Raw genomic sequence first — 20,400 nt, 5'->3', positions numbered from 1 at the left:
TAACTGGTTTTAAGCTTTCATGTGCAAGCACTTCTGAACAAATAACACACTCAGGATAATCCACGTTGTTTTTGGCTATGCATGTAAATCCAGAGTGCAGAAAGTCAGGGTGATATTTCCGAAGCTTGTTGGTAGCTTGGGGCTGTGTTTCTCAGTTGCTGGTGCTGCTGTGTTTTCAGGTGACCCACCTTGAGACACCTCCTTTTGGCTTGAGTCTTGAGCTGGACTACTTTTTCTGAGAAGCCTTCTCTCCATAGTCATTCCATATGATAGCTAGTAGCTAGCAAAACCGGCTATAAGCAGGTATTGTGGCACAAAACGCCAAAGTGATTTTGTGTACTGTATGTGTGTGTATGTGTTTGTGTTTGTGTATGTGTATGTGCGCGCGCTGTGTGTGTCCAATCAAAACTCAAGTGCAGGCAGACTTTGACTCTCACACACTAAATAAAATCTATGCCAAGACAAATTATATCACTAGTACAGGCGGTAGAATGTAAAAAAAAAACAGTTTCCAGTCTAAAATATGTTATTTTCTTTTCTTTCACACAACCATCTGGTGACCCCCAGAAATGATCTTGACCCCCATGGGGGTTGCAACCCCCAGGTTGAGAACCACTGCTCTAGGCATCCAACTGAGAGGAGCTGGAAGACATGGTGGGGTGGAAGGACATCTTGGCTACATTTCTTAGCTTGCTGCTACTTTGACCAAGACCCGGATAAGCAGATAAAATGGATGGATGTATGGGATGTGTAATGTAATTTGCCGAGCTGGTAGTGTACAGTCAGTTTATTAGAGCTTTTACACTGAAAACACCTGCCTATTCAGGTTGATGAGAGCGGCAAGACTAAAGCAAAGCAGTAAAACCAAAACAAGCTAAAAGAGGCTAAAATGCTTGGTAAAACTGAGGAGAGCTACAGAGCTGGGTGATAATTCTCTGTGGGTTTGTTGCTACGGGCAACACCTCACATTACACGCAGTTATTTGTACTTTTGGTTTTATAAAAATATTAATGAGTGAACTTTAAGTAACAAAAAAGATTTTGTTCTGTTTTTTAAGAACCCAAATTAAGTCTTACACAAGAGTCTTACTCCTATCTGAAAGGCCAATTAGATGTGATTCTGATTACACCAAGAGACTTCCATGCAGGGTTCATGGTAAAATATTACAAATCCATTCAGAGACTACTTGATTCAAGTCTCAGATCAAACTCTTTTTAAGTACATTTAGATTTGATACTGCTTTTGATTGTGAGTTTGACTTCATGCAAGCAAATCCTTCGTCTTTGAGATGAAACGCTAGATGAATAAAGAAAAGGAAAATGATTACCAACACTTGTACAGATAAAATGAAATGATCTTTATATATAAATTGAATGCTTGAACGTTTGTGTATGTGTGTACCACAAAATACACATTACATTAAATCTTAATGCAGTGATTTTAAGAAGCACTGCAAAGTGTTACTCCTACAACTACACCGATAAAAAAGTTGTGTATGACTAACTAGTGGTGTCTGATACAGTCAGATATGGAGCAATTAAACCCATACAGAGCACAAGTCAGTTTCCTTTACAGGTTTCTACTTTTTCCTAGTTTTGCAAACAAATGCGCAACATCCGACAAATCCTCTGATGACTAGTCTTTCCCGAGGTGATTTGTGAAAAAGCAGAGCCTATCCAACAGCCTTTAAGATCAAATAAAAAGATTTCTATTGGGATCTTCCAAAAATGATGAAATCATGATGAAATGACACAGGAAGGCAGTGGAAATGATTAAACAGCCACAGACCCAAGGCAAGTCTACCGTATTATGCTGAGCCCTCTCTGACTAGCTGAAATGAGAAGTAGTGGGCTTTCTTATTTAAAACAGCAGGCTATATTACCTGGCTATATTTTTCTTACTGGTATCAAAAGGAAATTAATAATTTACAGACTGCTGCAGTTATTGTTTTCTGTTGCCCTTAATTAACTTAACTGGAATTATTAATTATTATTAGAGTCAGTCCATTTTATCAGTTCATCAATATCCAGTGTTCTTATTTTATACTGACAACATCAAACCACAAAAAGTTGGGATGTTTTCACACCAAGAAAGTCAACCTTTACAATATTTTCTTATCTAAGTTGTTGGGAAATCTGGTCCAGTCAGTGTTGTCCCATGCTGATATGATATTTTAGCTGTTGTTAGTATTGGATTATGTGAGGCTGTGTCTATGTCCTGAAGGAGTGCCTACCTTTGCAGATCCAGTGTGTATTGAACTTGTAAAATAATTGGTACCAAATATTTGTTTGTTCATTTTTTGCAAGCACTGACCTCACAAAGCCAAGGCTAACCAGCTGGTGTTTACCATGGTTACTATGTTAGGAAGCAACAAAATGCATGCAAAGTCATTTTGGCCCACAATAATCACAGAAACGTTCACAAGATCCTGGAAGGAGCAACAAGTTTGTTTCCTTTAGTGTAGATTCAAAATGCATTCAGATTGGCTGTCTCTCACCAGCCTCCATTTGTTTGTGATCCATCGCTGAATCTATTGCTGAGAGCTGCTGTCATTTTTTTGATGGGTGATGATTTGGTCAGATGTAATATGTACAGCTGGAGTGGTTTTTTTGCAAGAATGTGTCACACATCTGTTTACAGTATGTGTATATGCTTAGCTCCTTACCAGGAAAGTAACTGAGCAAAGCCTGAAAGCATATAGAGGCATGGGGAAAGCATATTTTGCCAATCTGTTCAAAATTGTGAGGACTTGTAAGGACATTATTGTTTGGCACAAAACTGTGTTCTTGGTTAGTTAACTTTACACAGCCTCTTAGGGACCATATGAAAGTTATTGGGTTGGGAAAGGGAGCTGAACATTATGCTTCACTTCCTAAAAATGCACAGCCCTCCAAAGTTTTATTATTTTCTTTGAACCCTCCCCTTATAAAAAGTAACAGCCTCCACCCGGCATCTCAAGATAATAATGCATAAATTGAACATTTAATACCATAACAGAAAAAATAATTTTCACATTGTGCACCACAGAGAGGTACACAAAGGAAATAATTGGGCCAAATTACAGTAAACATCTTAAAATGATGCATCCTGTTTACCAAATATTCCAGCAGTTGTTTGTCTTTGACCCAGAAATGACTAAATTGATAGATATTACTATCTGTGGTGCACATCTTTTTGATGTGAAGTGAATTTAATCTTAATAAATCTCACAAGGGATGGCTAAGTATATAAATAATATTATAAATAAATAAATCTGAGATTTAAACAAAATAAATAAGACCATCCCCTGCTTTCCCCCAAAATTTAGACTACCTTAAATAATTTTCGGACAGTTCCTCAGACAGTCTTATCTTCTTTCTTAATCTGTTTGCACAGTTAATCAATAGCACTTAACCATTTTAGCAGCATTTCCATGTTTTTTTTAATACATTAACAAATACATTGCTGACTGTAGTGTGTTTGCCACTCAGACGATCATGTATGTTGAAATCACCTACATACCCATAGTTTAAACTAGATCACCATAAGCAAAGTGTTAGTCAGGGAGATGTGAGTATTATATTTTCTGAATTTTCTAGAATTTTCTGTTTTTCTGCATAAATATGACCTTAAATGTGATCCAATATTTACACAAGTCCTAAAACTAGATAAAGAAAACCTAATTAAACAAATGAGACAAAAAAACCCAACAAACTTTTTCATTTATTTATTGAGGAAAATTATCCAATCTTACATATTTGTGACAAAAGTATGTGAACCCTTGCTTTCAGTTTATCAGCCCTGTACATCAGCTTGGAGGAATTTTATCCCATTCCTCCTTACAGAACAGTCTCAACTCAGGGATGTTGGTGGGTTTCCTGCATGAACTACATGCTTCAGGTCCTTCCACAGCATTTCTTTTAAGATGAGGACTTTGACTTGGCATTATCTTTCTTCTGCTTTAACCATTCTTTTGTAGAATGACTTGTGTGTTTAAGGTCATTGTCTTACTGCATGACACACTTTCTCTTGAGCTTCAGTTCACAGACAGAAACCTTGACATTTCCCTGTAAAATTTACTGGTACAAGTCAGAACTCATAGCTCCATCAATGATTGCAAGCTGTCCTGGTTTAGAGGCAGCAAAGCAGCCCAAACCATGATACTACCACATAACACTTCTCATTCAAGCCAAGAAGTTCAATTTTGGTCTCATCCATCCACTGAACAATTTTCAAATCACCTTCTGGCTTATCCATGTAGTCTTGAACAAACTGTAGACGGCAGCAATGTTTTTTTGGAAAGTTATGGCTTTCTCCTTGCAACTCTGCCATGCACACCATTGATGTTCAATGTTCTCCTGATGGTGGACATTAGCCATTGCAAAAGAGTCCTTTAATTTAACTATTACACGCCGGCTCTTGGTGTGATCTTTGTTGGTCGACCACTCCTGGGGAGGGTAACAGTGGTGTTGAATGTCCTCCATTTGTACACAATCTGCTTGACAGTTGACTGATGGAGTCCAAACTCTTTAGAAATGGTTTTGTAACCCTTTCCAGCTTGGTGAGCATCAACAACTCTTCTTCTAAGATCCTCAGTAATATCCTTTGTTTGAGCCGTGACACACTTCAACAAACCTGTGTTGTGAAGCTCAGACTTTGATAGTGAAGATGCAGATTTCTCTTCTTTAAATAAGGAAGGGCCTCCCAGACTCACACCTGATTGTCATTCCATTGATTGAAACACCCGATTCTAATTTCCCCTTCAAACAAACTGATAATCCTAGTTCACACACAAATATGTAACATCATTTTCCTCAATAAAAAACAAATGTAAGATTTTTGTCTCATTTGTTTAATTAATGTCTCTTGGGTTTTAGGACTTGCATGACAATCTGATCATGTTTTAGGTCATATTTATACAGTAGTTGAACAAATTCTTAAGGGTTCACGAACTTTCAAGCACCACTGTATAATGTTCAGTCAGTTGTTGCAAACAGGGCAGCAGACTCACACATGCCCTAGTCCTAGACTATATTGTACAATCACAAGTTAAGCTCCCCAGCTAGCCTAGTATTACCACCTTTACTTTGTTCCAAACTTTAATGTTAGACTAATCTTAGAGAATATGATTGCTGATAAAACAGCTTTTCCACCATCTGTTCAGCCTTTGGCTATTGTTTCTCTTAAAGCAGAAGGAAGGACACGTTATTTAAGTGTGCCTCAATATTTTTTTTATCATTTATTATATTTTTATTTTAAGTTTTGAATAATAATAATGTTATCTAAGAAAAACAGTGACTAAAACATCTGAGTATGCTAGGCATTCATATCAACATGTGAAATCTAGTTTAGAGGTAGAAAGTTCACTGTTGATATGTTAATGCATGGGTGCATTACACTCTAGTCTGTCACCATCAATCCTGTTAGGTTTGTCCCTGTAGATACTGGCTCAGCTTTTCACACCAATGAAAAAAAATTTGCATTACTAACAAATATCACTCAAACATTCCTGTCTACTTAATGCGCACACACACACACACACACACACACACACACACACACACACACACACACACACACACACACACACACACACACACACACACACACACACACACACCGTGCTAGTCAGCTGTCTCTGTACCTCTTTACCCTCTGTCTTATACGCTGCTTTGTCCCGGGAGACTTCAAGGTTTTAATAACTGAACAATAAACTGACTGCATCATCTTTTCATGGCCCTGCAGAGTCATCAGCTTATTCTCAACAGTCACATGAACTGTGTTTTTTCATCCATGTATGAAGGTGGTTAGACAGCTTAAAATATACAAACACACACATAACATTTGTCTTTCTATACTTGTGAGGACTCTCATTGCCCCTAACCCTAACCTTACCATCACAACTAAATGCCTAAACCCCAACCCTTACTCTCACCTAAACCTATTAACTTTAACCCTAAAACCAAGTCCTAACCTTCAAACAGTCCTAAGTGAGGACTGTCCACAATGTCCTCACTACAATGATTAAAAACTAGTTACATATACACACTAATAAACACACACCCATAAATATGTGTTTGTGGGTGTTTGTCCTCTTCTGTTTCCCTTGTTGTAGTATAGTATGGGTAACTGGTATGACTTGCATGGGTATGGCTGCTGCCTGGATTCATTGTTGCTACTGTTTTGTACAGTATGCAGATCATACAGAAATAGATGGTGGCTAAACAAAGTGCAGGACTTGGACACCAGGGATCAAGGTTCATGTACTGAGTCCCTCGTGGCGAGGTTTAGGCTGAAAAAGCTTCAAATCACTGTCGACTTTTTTACAATATTAAACCAAGACTGCAATCTTCTCCTAACCTTAACCAAGTGTGTCTAAACATAATAAAAAGGTTGAATCATGCTTTAAGTTGCTATGAGCTGATATTTCACCGCAAGAGTGAATATTGTAGTAAAAAAAATGCTGATAATGAAAAATGAAATACATCACCACTAAACATTTTTGCTGATATGTTCAATATCAACATTTTGCAACATGGCAAACGTGTGCATTCAAATTGTTTCCTCATCATAAAAAATGTAATCTCAGCACCATTATGTTTCTTTTAAACATATGTGCTGTTTTAAATTAGTTGTATATAAGTGTCATTTTTAAGAAATAGGGTTGATAAAATTATGGTACATTCATGTAAAAATCACAAACGTGATTTTATCAACAAGACAAGTTCAAATATGTCTCTTGTGAACAAAGATCAATTATTTTGCATTGCCAATCCAGTATCTCCTGTTTTAATTTTATTGTTTATCTCATTTTCAGTTTGTTTTTTATCAGCTATTGATGATGTTGTTGTCTCAGGTATTTGTGATTCAGTTCCTTTTTATGATCGGGTTTTGCAGTCTGTGGTTCTGATGATGTTGCTGTTTTATACTGTGAATGTGATGCAAGACGTTTGGTCACATAAACACAAATGGTGTATTTTCAGTGAAGGCACGTAGGAATGTTATCTTTAGTCAAGCTGTCCAACTCTACCATTTGGCTGCTGAACTTGAAATGAGCTGTGGACTTACTGTGTTTGATGTTGAGTTTGTTACCTGAAAGAGCAGCTAGTTTTATCATAGGTTTTAATAATTAGTGTGTATTTTGTAATGAATGTCATGAAATCAAATTACACTAAGCATGCATTGCACAATGACAAGAAAATAATTTAAAGAAAACTAGGCATATATTTATGTAAGCAGACAAACATGGTAAATGTTAACACATTCAAACACATGTAAGTATAGCAACATGATTATCGGAAATGTGATCTAACAGGTTACAGAGATACATGGGCTACATGACACTGGGATTCTCTCCATCTGTCTCTTTCATCTGTTGCTCTGTTTCTCATAAAAGGAAAACCAGATCTCTCCCTTTCTCACACAAACAGACAAGTATGCTTTCCCAGAGCACAGACTCAGTCTCACTGTCTTTCTTTGCTCTCTTTTCCTCCATTCATTCACTCATTTCTTCAACTGGGAAAAGTCAAATAGCTGATTCCTTCTGCCACACACATTTGGCCCTATAACTCATTCAATTAGAACTGCTCTCAGTGTCTGGTTCTTTTTTGGACTGTTTCCTCCTTTAACCTCCGGCTGGGCCAGCTGGGGACACTGAATGTGCAACATTGTCCCTCTTGAAACTGTTACAGTGCCCTTGAGCAAAACACTGACGCTCCATTTGCTCTAGCAGATTTTCTCACTGTGATGGCAATTGACAGCTCGCAGCTATAAAAAAAAGTTCAGAGGAATTTCTTTGTCTTTATGAAGGAAAACACTGGAACCTTCACCAATAAATAAAGACCTGGAGAGCGAAACGCAGTTCAGAGCTTCACTCTTTTTTGTAATACATGTCTGTTGAACATTTGAATTGACAGCTTTTGAAGCACCATTATGTCAAACGCTGCTGTTATTAGAGTTTAGGGTAGCTTTAGCAGCTCTGCCCTGCTCTTTATTGTATTTGGAGAAGTGACACTTCAGCAACCTCCGCCAACATTACCAAAGATAGTGTTATGTTTGCTGATCGTATTAAACATCCTCATCCTAACAGCCTTTCCTCTTGTAATGTTAAAGTGAAGATATGAAAGTACCAACAAGTATGTAAGAGAATCAGCCAAACAGGGTTATGTTAGACTCACATAACAGTCTAATCTCACATTTTTCCTTATCATACTTATAATACTATATAATACTTATCGGATTAACAAGCTCTACATTGCAGTACAAGAGCAATGTTGTTTCATTATTTCCATGTCTGGTTGACTGGCTTTTTTTTATCTGGGACCTGTTAGCTTTAGTCTCAGTGTTTCAGCATATGAAATAAAAATAAAAAACATATTTTGGCAGTTCCAATCCCATGTCCCTGTATTAATTGTTCATTTATCTCTTGTTATATGCCAAATATATGTCAAAAAATATTTTTTTGAGTAATTTTATATTAAAACCCTGTCTTTTCTCTTCCTGCAACACATTTTCAAATGTTTGATGACTCATCTTGAACTCAGGGGTGTAAACAAAAATGTGTACAACCAAATGTGACTTTGGGTGACTAGCTAACTGCTCCTGTCATATAAAATTTGATTATGACTCTCAGTCATAATAGCTGGTAGCAGAGCAGCATCATAGGAAGAGGTGTGTGTCTGGAAAAAGGGGGCAAAAACTTATCATTGTTGTTTTCATTTCCAAAAGAAAGTGACTAAGGTCTGATTTATTTATTTCTCCCTTGTCCTCCTCTTGATCTAACAACACCGTTGAGGGAGGTGTGTGTGTGGGCAAACAGCGCTCTACAGCTCCATTTCTCTCTGCAGCAGTATGACTCTGTATTCACTAAGCCACACCCACTTTTTTAGCAGACTAAATTTGAAGGATTTTTATTCAAATTCATTCCATTTCACTGGGATATACCTCCCAGTACAGGAGCTAAAGACAATCTAACTTCTGTTTAACTGTGACTTTAAAACGAGCAAGCTTTTAATGTTTTTAATGAAACATTAAAAAGAAATGCTAGGTGAGCATTCTGTTGTATTACTGCAGGGTAGGCTCACATGGATACTGTCTATGTGAGCAAGAAAACAGTGTTGTTACACCTGTAACCATGGTAACTGTACACCACAAAAATGGTAACAGCTATATCCTCAAAATGCTGAGAAGACATTTAAATAAATAAATAAATAAATAAATACGTGACAAAAATAAGACTAAAATGTCTAGTTTTTGTTGACTAAAACTAATTTGATTTCATCAAAAGACTAAGACTAAGACTAAATCAGGTGCCAAAATGAACACTGTTGATGTTGAGTCTGTTATGCCACAAAACGTGACTCATATTTTGCATTTGTAGACATCTACAGATGATTTATATTAAAAAAATGCAACACATTTATGTAAACATGCGGCTATTTAAGTTGAAATGTATTTATTACTTGTAACAGTTGGAGAAAACCAATGCATACCTATTTAAAAATGGAGTCAGCATTTTTTTAGTTGCAAAAAGTTGGTGGAAAAAGGATAAAGATGTGGATGACATGTGCACACACACACACACACACACACACACACACACACACATACACACACAAAACACAGCACATGACATTTCCCTCTCCCCTGCCTGAAAACAGTGGTGGAAACAGCTTGGTGAGAAAAGCTTTTCAGAGCATTTTAGGATCAAAATCTCACGGGCACAGCTGGAGATGGAGCGTTTTAGCTTGACGTGTTATGACATGGGACTGTACACACATACACACACACGCACGCACAAATGCACTCTGAGGCAACTTAGACATTTATACACATGCAAGGTTGAGTGCATGAACACCTGTAATAGTATTATTATGTAATGCACAATTTGCATCTTTATGTGGTATTCAGCCGGTGATAAAGTCTTTGTGAAGGCAATGACACAAAAATACTGTACATGCATGCGTGCAGTTTGCTCTCATTGAGTTTCCAAAAAAGTGTTATTTCAACATTTCAAAATATTAGTATTCAAAAAGCTACTAGGTGTGTCATAAATTTGTTGTAGGATTTATGTCAAGGAGCACAAGTTGCTGTCAACCAATCAGAGCTCATATTATTATCTCTCATATGTAAAATGCAAGGGTTTGATTGATCAGTCAGCTTCAGACAAAGAAAATTCCAAAAATTACCTGTTTAACTTAATACTTCGACTGGCTCATGACTCTCAGAATGTTAACAGATTATGCACACAGAGATAAGGTGCAAAACTTAGTGCTAAATAAAATTAATCAGAATGAGGGTAGGTTTTATCTATAGTATCATTGCATTCCGCAGTCCAGTCCCAAGAAAACAAGACTGAAGACATGCTCACGTTGATAAGACTAACATGATGTTTAGCAGGTTTAATGTTTACCATGTCCACCATCTTAGTTTATCATGTCAGCGTGTTAATGTTTACTAATTAGCACTAAACACAAAATACATTTGAGGCTGATGGAAATGTCATTAGTTTTATGGATTATAAACCAAAGTATTGGACAAATTAAAACTTTGACCTGCTGGTGGCACTAGATGAAAAGTGAGGGTGTTACCAAGGTTATTAGGATTCATCCTGTGGGCAACAAAAATGTCAGCACAACTGGCATTCCATCCCATAGATGTGTATTTCACTCTGAACCAAAGATTTCAACCTGCTGGTTGTGCTAGAGGAAAAATTAGGGTATAATACAAGACCTGTGAACCATGTACAAAGCTTTGTGCCAATCTGCCTGGTAAACACTGAAATATCTCACTGCATAGGTTTGACATGCTTCTGGCACAAGAAAAGAAGTCAGAGGATCCACAAATTTATGAGAATTCATCCTCTATGGACAATGAAAATCTCCAGCAAATTCCATGGAAATCCATCCAATAGTTGTGGTGTGGTAGTGCAAGAGAAAAAGTCAGGGGAATACCAAAGTCAGGAAGATTCATCCTCTGCGGACCATGAATTGATCTAAAGACAGCTATAAAGACAGCTGATTGCAGAAATGCTAAATTTTGCAAAAATCAATGCAGTGCCCAAAACGCATTGTGTGTGCACTGTCAGAGGCTGAAGTAACAGTGAACTGTCTTCTAAGACCCAGCAGTAAAGTCCAGCTGTTACGGGCTAAACTAAAAAGACAAGTAAAGCACAAAGGGCATCAGCACTTCTACACAGTAACATGAAAAATGTTCTTGCAGGTCTAGCAAAACTGGAACAGATGTATTGTCAATACAAAGATGCATCCATAGATGAAAGTGTTACACTTAAAAGTCTCCCTGATGATCTGCCAAGTGATGCAACAAAGCCGCAACAAGGACATGGAAATGCTGATCGTGCTGAGCAGCCCAACCACTCAGGGAGAAATGGAGCCAGACATGGCACAAGTAAATTTATCATACAGTGAGGGAATTATTTAGCATTGCACCAGCCCAAGGAAACAAACCACTTGACTTCTCCACAGCAAAATTAGATGTCATTGTTTCCCTGTGCTGTTCCCAACCAGACAGAACACACTAGATGAGGTCAGACAAATTAAGTTGTCCACAAGCATGTATTTTGATGCAAGATTGTTCTCAGCAGATACCTGTTTTGCTTTCTTCCCACAGTTTGTGACAGAAACACACATGGTTACAAGCAGCATGTCAAAAAGAGATGACAACAAAGTTTCCGACAGGATGCTTCACGATAAACCCCAGGTAGAATAACTATATTAAATATTTATATATACTGTATACATATAAAAAAAGATACAGCTGGCTTTGGAGAAAACACCTCTCAGATCTCAATGCTATGGCAGACAATTGGGCAAGCCTGTCTTTCTCACATTTTCTGGTTCTGAAATAAGTCACCCCGAGGTCATAGAAGTAATACATTTTCAACAAAGCTTTACTTTAAAGTTGTAAAGTTGGGCGTTGACATTTTGATAAAATAACACAGCTTTTATGAAATGCAAGCACCCATATTCTATACAGTCTATGAATGGTGCCTCGAATGTGTCTGGGGCCACAATCCCAAACACTTCTTCTTGTCTCTTCTTCTTTGACTAGACTGGCAGTGGCAAGTCCCATGTCATTAAGTGCAAACAAGGATCCATCAAGACAAGCACCATCTCCTTAGATTCCGGGACCACATAGACATGTCCATGCTTGCATTGCTACTGACTGTATTTACTGGCACTGCAGCTTTCAACATCTCTGGATAAAACCCTGCATTCCATTCTAAAACTGCCAAGAAATGTAAAATCGCCATATCAAGGACTTGGAAATGCACTGAATGAGGTGAGAGCATCACTATCAAATGCAGAGAATCTCATTGATGGGTAGATGAAATATCCATGGTTTCAAAAAAGCTATTTGCACATGTCCACTGAAGACTTCAGCAGATCAAAGGAGAGAAGAACCCTTTTGAACCTTTTACCAAATGCTACACCTTGGTGAAGCCAAACCACTCTGTGTATCTGAGAAGGATGTGCTTGACCCGTGGACAGACAACTTAAAAATGGTCAAACTGACAGATCATTCACCAGAAGGACGACCTTGATTTTTCAGAGCCCATGAACAGGATATGAGTAAAGCAAAAGATGGAAGGTCTCAGTGACAATAACAAAGCTTTTCTCACCCTGACTGTCACTGATACTGAAGATTGCCCCGCTGATGTCCCAAACACATCTGCAACAAACAAAGCTGACAAACACAAATTCTGCAACTATAGCTGCTTTCCATTCTGATGTCATAAACATTCAGGCAAAGATTTACATATCTTTCAATGACCCCTGAACAGGACAAATGATGATCAAGCCTAAGCTCATCAAAGGGAAAAATGATTTACCTGACAGCATACAAGCTGCACAGGGAGTATATGTTATACTTATCACGAATCTGGATGTGGAAAACAGGACTGTTATTGGGATATTTGCAATTGGCTCAAAGTCGACAAAGGATTTAATTTGACCTGGCCTGGAATGGCCTATGTCACCCTACCTAGTTTCACTTCACCTGTCACTTCACTTGTCACTGATTTATATCTTTTTTTTAAAAAAATCACAACTGCACTGAGAAATATGAGACAAGCATTACTCCTTAGGTCAAAGCCACTGTTGCATGATGTGAAATCAGCAGACCAAACAGTCCAAACGTTAAAAGTCATCCACTACAATGCTCAAGGACTTTCATCTTCATTGAGGACGTGATCTACCATCAACAGAAAGTTGCTGATGTTTTATGCATAACAGAAGTCCAGTCGTCTGGATCCGTTGTTTCCCCAAAGTTCCAGTTGGAAGGATATAACATGTTCCCATGCATGGAATGTGCTGTAAGACGCATATTCAAGCAGAGGCCTGAAGGTAGCAGTGCCAAAATGTAATCAGTGACATCACCACCACCATTTTGTCTTTCTTCAATTGAGGTTGAAACAACTGCTGCAAGTTATGGATGTATTATAAGAGCTGGATAGGGCTCAGCCTTGCAGCCAGTTTTTCCCAGTGGTTCCATAGTGCATCCAAATTGCCACATGCAACAGTTAATGCTTTGTTGGGTCATCAAAAAGTGAATTCACTCATCGAAACCTTCTGTGGGAGGAAGTGTGTCAGTCAAACTGAGATAAAAAAGAAAGTTAAATCCTTTTTTCATTGAGATTATGTCAGTTGAATGATGATCAGTCACAAACAGTCACACAGCTGAAGAAAAAGATGCAGAAGAGTTTGCTTACTGATACAATGAGGCAATTGCAGATGAAGTTCCTCTCTGAGCACCTTGGCCACATATCATACACCTCCTTTTGCTGTCTCAGACCCTTTTGGGTGGTGACCCCCTCCTCCTCCGACAGTGACACATGTCTATGCAAAAAACATGACAACTTCCAATTCATAGCCAATGCCTTACAGAACCATAGGTTACTGTCTTCAAGAGATATTGAGGAAATGGCTGAAGCAACCATGAGTGACCCCAAAGCAAAGCTCTGTGCTTATGGTGAGTACAGGGAATGCCTCCACACTTGTCAAATGATGCTGTAAACTCCTGGGCGAGAGAACATTTGTTTATCTCAGTGGATGACAGAAAAGATCATGGAGGAAGATAAAATGCAAACAGTCAAGGTAAAAAGGGAAATAACAACAACAGAGAAGGACTTAAACACACTATTCCAGGGGAGGTGGTAACACTTTACAATAAGGTACACAAAATTTTGTGTCGTTGCCAGGGAACAAATGGTGAACAAATGAGGAACTAATTGCTGGTTAACCATTAGTTAATGGGTTGTTCTTTCATAGAGTAGCTAATGATAAGTGAATGATTAGTTAATGATTAGTTAATTGAGAAACAAGTGAGGAAAGAATCAGGAATGACCTGATAATTGATTGATTGTTCATTAATCCCTAATAATTCCTAATGGAGTGCTATATAGTGATACTTACAAGTTACAAGAGAACAGACTGAGAGGTCCTGCATTAATGAATCATTAGATAATGATTAGTTCAAGAATATCTGTGAATTGATCATACTGACCATTTTCTTCAGAGTCATTCCCGATTAACTCTGAACCAGTTGGTACCGTAATGGGCAGATACTTTGCCTAATGCCAGAACCACAAGCTCTGAACAGATCTCTCTCTCTACAGCCGTCTGTTTGGAAGCACATGGAAGAGCAATTACAGTGATGTAGAGAATTGATTCTACCCCCAAATTGAAATTGAAAACCACAATGTTTTTATTAAATCAACCGTTCAGTTCCCAAGTCAAAACCACTGTTTTACTACTAATCATAAAAAGTGGCATGATGTTCTGAAGATGATGTTTTAATAGCAATGCTATATTGCTATAACCTGTTATTATTATTTTTTTTACAGCAATGTAATATTTCTTTAAAAAAATGTTCACATTTGTTCAGTTAACTGATAGTAAAATGTTTCCTGAAATTTATAATAACTATGCAATGAAAATGTATTTACTCTACTTTGAATTTGTCTATGATAGGGTTGGACATATTTTGCGGTTTGCTCTTATATTGTCTGCTTGCAGTTAATTTATAAAAAGTGCTGGAGCTTGACCAACATGCATTTTTAACAGCCTAAGGTTTACTTAATAGAATGAATATGAAGTTAAATGGAAAATCTCAGCTTTTTGTTTTGGAAACTGTGAAGTCTCAAAGGCACTTTATGGTGATTTTGACCCATGTGACAGTAGCAGCGTGCAAATCTCTGTTTCTGCCACCTTCTGTGTTCATAATCCTCTGCAGTTGTCACCATACAGCCTTGCATTTCGCATGTGAGTATGCTTTTAGTGCATGTAAACACGTGTGCATGCATGTCTTTTAGATGTGTGAGGGAAATGTGACAGGAAAGCGTTAGTGTGTTTGGTGGCTGTGTTTGCTTGCTCAGCTCTCTCCAAGGATTTACAGGCGGGGTGAGGCTGCGGTCGGCAAGGTCTGCTCACCCCGAGGGCAGGGATGACCCCTGACAGAGATCCAACCAACACCAACACAGCAAGGAGCTCCACCAGGTCTGCACACACACACACACACCTACACACAGATGGGCAATCATAAGCTCATACTCACAAATACACACACATACATACATGCACACTACCATACATTCACACACTTTGTTTTGCACTGATGTAAATTGGTACAAAGTGGGCCTCAGGCAATGAGCCCTGGCCCTGAAGAGATGGAGGCTTACTGTCATTTTCACTTTCAAAACATTAGCAAAGCTCAAAAAAGAAGCCAACAAATAAAATATCAGCTAAATGAAGTAATTGAAAACATAATACATTGTATTTTTATTTCATTGTCGTTCTCTGAACTACTACAGAACATGGACCCTGCAGTTCCATAGATATTTTCTGGATGTACAGTCACAACATATGTGGAAGATGTTTCACATTAAAGGGAAAGGGAGGGAAATTGCCCTCTGAAGTATTAATATCTGCATGAAATGTTTTCTTTCATATATTGCAGTTTCAAGGATGGTTGCAGATTCTTTTCAAGTCTGTCTTACACCAGTACTCACATGCCAAACTCACTGCATCATTCCTCCTCTCCAAACTGGCTATGACATGACTCCTTCCAAGTGTGTCTTCAGTGTAAGAGATGAGTGAGTCCCTGGTCTGTGCAAAAACACATTCTAAATTCAGCCAAAGCCAATATGAGGCTGTCATTCAACATTTCAAGGCCTTTTTAGTAGCAAATTATTACTAGCATAAAATGATCAAGCAAATCCAACGCTCATTCATTTGTGGGTTCAGTATGTATTGGATCTGTACTGGTTGGCTACATACTGCATCCAGGAAGTAGCCATAGACAGACACTGACAAAAGCCCTCACTTTCTCCCACATACTTGCTTTATATGTTAACTGCCAGAGATAGAAATGGAAGCATTACAACCTTTAACTGTATTAGAAGCTTACTTGAATTCTGTGTGGTAATGTTTTAGATGCTTTAAGCCATGCAGGTGGTGACTAGCTGACACTTGTTTGTCCCTCGGGTATTACTGTAGCTGCATGCACTCATCTTGCTGCTGTGCTTAGACCGTCTCGTACAGACTGGCTGCCCTCGACACATGGAGTCACAAAGCATTTATTAGCCTGTTAGCTTGTTAGCCTGTAGACAGTAGACTCATGCTGTGTCCGAAATTCCATATTAACATGCTATTTAGTACATTAATACAGTATGTGAGATTTTTTAGTATGTCTGAAACCTGAGTAAAAAAACAATAGTATGTGAAGTGCATACTATTTCTGAGGAAATATTACAAATATGCAAGCACTGGACACCACGCCGACATAAATATCCCACAATGCAATAAGTAGTGAGGATGGTGGACAGCGACCAAAGCAACTCTGGTGTAATGTCATAAACACTTCAATTTAAGTGTAAGTATAAGGTTTCACTTTGCAAGGTGTAATATATTTTTTAAATTAGTTTGTTTGGTCACATCATTGTATGTAGACACACCGTTGTAGTTAACTGTGTTAACTAAGGAGCTAGCTAACGCTAATTAAGAGGCTATAGCATTAGTAAAGTTATGTGACATAAATGAGAGAGGATAGGGGGATGTACCTAACTTACCCAGATAATTTAGGAAGTTACCTCACTTCCTTTGCGTGTTGCTAAATTTATTTGAATTCATGTTGATTCCCCAGGGACAGATGAGCTGACAGAAAAACTGATCCATTGGCGAGCAGCCAACAAAAGCCTGTTTAAAGGAAAATGTAATGCTGCCATTGAAGGTTTTGATTAACTTCAAAGAAGCAGCTATTCTCTTCCTGTGGGTCCATAAAAAGTCTAAAAATTCAATAATCTGTATTCCAGGCCTAACAAGGTTTTATTGTTTTAAATAAAGAGTAATGGTATGAGTACTCTTTTTCACTTAATTGTCCTATAAATCAGCTGAAATACTGTGGCTATTCCCCTTGAACAAAAAGGTTGACAAAGATATTTTTTCTGGGTAATGAGCATGAAGCTGTTGGCCCTTATAGTCATGAAGTAAATTGCAGTCTAAGTGGTCCTAAAAATGTCTTAAAAAGTCTTAAATTTGACTCGGTGGACCCTGCAGGCACCCCGCTCTTTATTTTGTGTTCTTGATTAAACACCTTGACCATTTGCATCTGATAAACTCTGCTATAATAGTAATTGTCAATACAATTGTGTCTGCTTTAGAACATTCATGAAAGAAACTGGTCTGCAGGGAGTACTGAGCCCTGCCTGGGTGAAAAAGATGTGGGAAAATTTGAAGCAAAAGTATAAAGTAAGTTGGTCAAACAGTTGTCACAACAGTAAGTTCTAGAAAATCTTATTTCAATGGTTAATATTTATGCTTTTATGTTTTGTAGGACTTGAAATGTCCCCAGTCAGTCAGGGATTACTACTGAGGGTGGTGAGGCTACAGCAGCATCATGGAAGTGGTATGATGCCATGGATCAGGCAGTAAGTGGCAGGCTGTCCATAACACCTCCTGTCCATATTGCCTGATCCAGCTAGGATGTTGCTGTATCCTCACCACTCTCCTACACCGAGAGCAGGGAGGAGGAGGAGGAGGAGGAGGAAGACACTCCTGTTAGGAAGAGAAGGAGAGTAGATGTCCTCCAGTACTTGAGGGAGGTTGAGGAGAGACAGGAAGAGTGAGAAAGAGAGGCACAAGAGAGAGAAGAGAGGAGTTTTGGAGAGGCGGAAGAAAGAGATGAAACACGAGGGATGGAGAAAATTGAGAGAGAAGAAGGAAGAGAAAAGGAGAGAACTGAAAGAGAGGAGAGAAGGAGATAAGAGAGAGTTTTCTCAAATTAATGGGACTTCAAAATATTTATAGAAAATAATTAAATTAAAGGATAATTTATTAAAAATAATTTGGTATTATTTGATATTTTGTTTGATATTTAAGAGTTCTGATTATACTTTTTTGTCATTCTGTCTAATTTAGAAATGTATTAAAGAGGATTTGAAATTCACCAATAATCTTGAACTTTACTACCTTATATATTTATTACTTGTACCTTACTTCTTACCTGAGTAAAAAAAAAATGTATTGCTTGTATTTAATCAATTTTACTTTTACTTACAGGCGAATTAGGTACAATATTTGGCATGTAGTGAGTCTTGTATTTGAGCATAAACGTTAATGTTCCCTCCTCTGTAGTAACTGCTATTATGTAGCATGTAGGGTAATGTGGTGCCTACAGCTGTTCACAATTTAATTGAATGGCCTTTTTGATTAAACTGCAAATCAAGAATATTAATTAGTGTTAAGAGAAATATCTTCTGTTGTATTAATTACTTATACTAATTAAAAGATACTAATTAAAACCATCAAATATATAATAATATAATTTATATTATATTGACTAGCATATATAGGCTACTGTACTAAAATATACTGAACAATACAATACTACACTACTATGCACCACACACCATATAGGATTTTATATTTTTTTCTATTGCATCACATATTTACAATCTATTTACAAGAAAAAAAATCTGTCCTCCCCTAGAAGGGAGGACAGTCTTCACAACAGTGGTATTTGCACATATTTACATAAAGTCATGCTCTTGTAGGGCAGGTACTGCAACCTCCGGAGCTGCAACAGCTGCTGACAGTGTGTCCCTTAATGTGTCCCCTGATGCTATTTCAGCACAGCCAGGTACTCCATTGTCTTTGTCAGCAGACTCCATGATATCCTCATCAACCAAGTCGCCATTGTCCAAACAGATGTTGTAAAGAATGGCACAACAGGCAACAACCTCCACAGCAAATGGGGGACTCACTTCTCTTCATCATCCCAAATGCCCGTTCAATGATACTCCGTGCCCATGAGTGCTTCTGGTTGAACCATGCCTGCACGGGGTTCTGCACAGGCTCACGGTAAGGTGTTATCAGATGCATAGGGGCAGCCAGGCAAGGGTATCCTACATCTCCTGAAATACACTTCCCCTCTGGCTGGTAGAGCTGCCTAACGTAAACATGGCTGTTTTTAAGGACACAAGTGTCATGTACTGAGCCTGGGTATACAAGAAAGATGTCCAAAAACCATCCCAGATGGTCACAAATGGCCTGCAGCTGTATGGAGGAAACAGCTTCCTGTTGAAGTAACATTGGGCATTGACAGCTGGTGGCTTTATTCTTCTATCACAGTCATCAATTACCCCAACCACCACACTGAAAGCTGGACATCCAGCAAGGTGACTAAATCCAGCACCCACTTCTTCCAGCTGGTCACCTTTTGGGAAGTGGATAGTTTGCCCCAGGATCCTGATGACTGCTCTGCTTTTCCGGTGCACAATGTCATGGACAGTGAACCTTGTGATGTCAAAGGCTGTAGAGACAACACTATATGAAGCAGCATGAGCCAGCCAGTAGACAAATACTTCAATGTCCTTAGCCCAGCCATGCGCTACATCAAACTCAAGGGCAGCCGTTATTAAGGCAGCAATGGAGAGATGAGAACGACGCAGGTTGGGGCACAGGTCAACCATGTCATCCAGATACTGATGTATGATGGGCACCATTGTATTCAGGTGGCAGTATGTTATGGGGGTCACTCTCTAAAATGTAAAGAAATTGGAGAATTAAAAGTAGTTTCATATACTTACTACTTCTGTTAATGTTCCTACCAATGTTACTGCTACTGCCACTGATAATACTGAGTTTGAATATTACTGCCAAAGTTACAGCTACTACTATAATTATTAATATAACTATTACTTCTGCTGAGAATATTACTATGACTGCTACAGTTAATATTACTGCTACAGTTCATATTACAGCTAATATTACTATTACAACTACTGTCAAAGTTACATTATGCTACATCAGTTACTCAACTATAAATTTAAATAGATTAATGCCAGTGTAAGTTCGTGTTAGTTAAATGTACAAGATGTTCAAGAGAATGTTTTTATTGATATAG

At 38.2% G+C, this 20,400-nt stretch overlaps 1 long non-coding RNA gene across 1 annotated transcript in view; it reads right to left on the bottom strand.

Moving 5' to 3' along the window:
- LOC121901383 overlaps positions 1-15,497 on the bottom strand; it is a 31,585-nt gene extending 16,088 nt beyond the window's left edge. The window contains exon 1 of the long non-coding RNA XR_006097270.1: positions 15,429-15,497. This is a non-coding gene — a long non-coding RNA (uncharacterized LOC121901383). The remainder of the gene's footprint in view (positions 1-15,428) is intronic.
- Positions 15,498-20,400: the final 4,903 nt, after the last annotated feature.

Source organism: Thunnus maccoyii, chromosome 8 (assembly GCF_910596095.1).
Source record: "Thunnus maccoyii chromosome 8, fThuMac1.1, whole genome shotgun sequence".
Taxonomy (NCBI): domain Eukaryota; kingdom Metazoa; phylum Chordata; class Actinopteri; order Scombriformes; family Scombridae; genus Thunnus; species Thunnus maccoyii.
The sequence above is the reverse complement of the archived record's forward strand: the minus strand, read 5'-3'. Positions and strand labels throughout refer to the sequence as shown.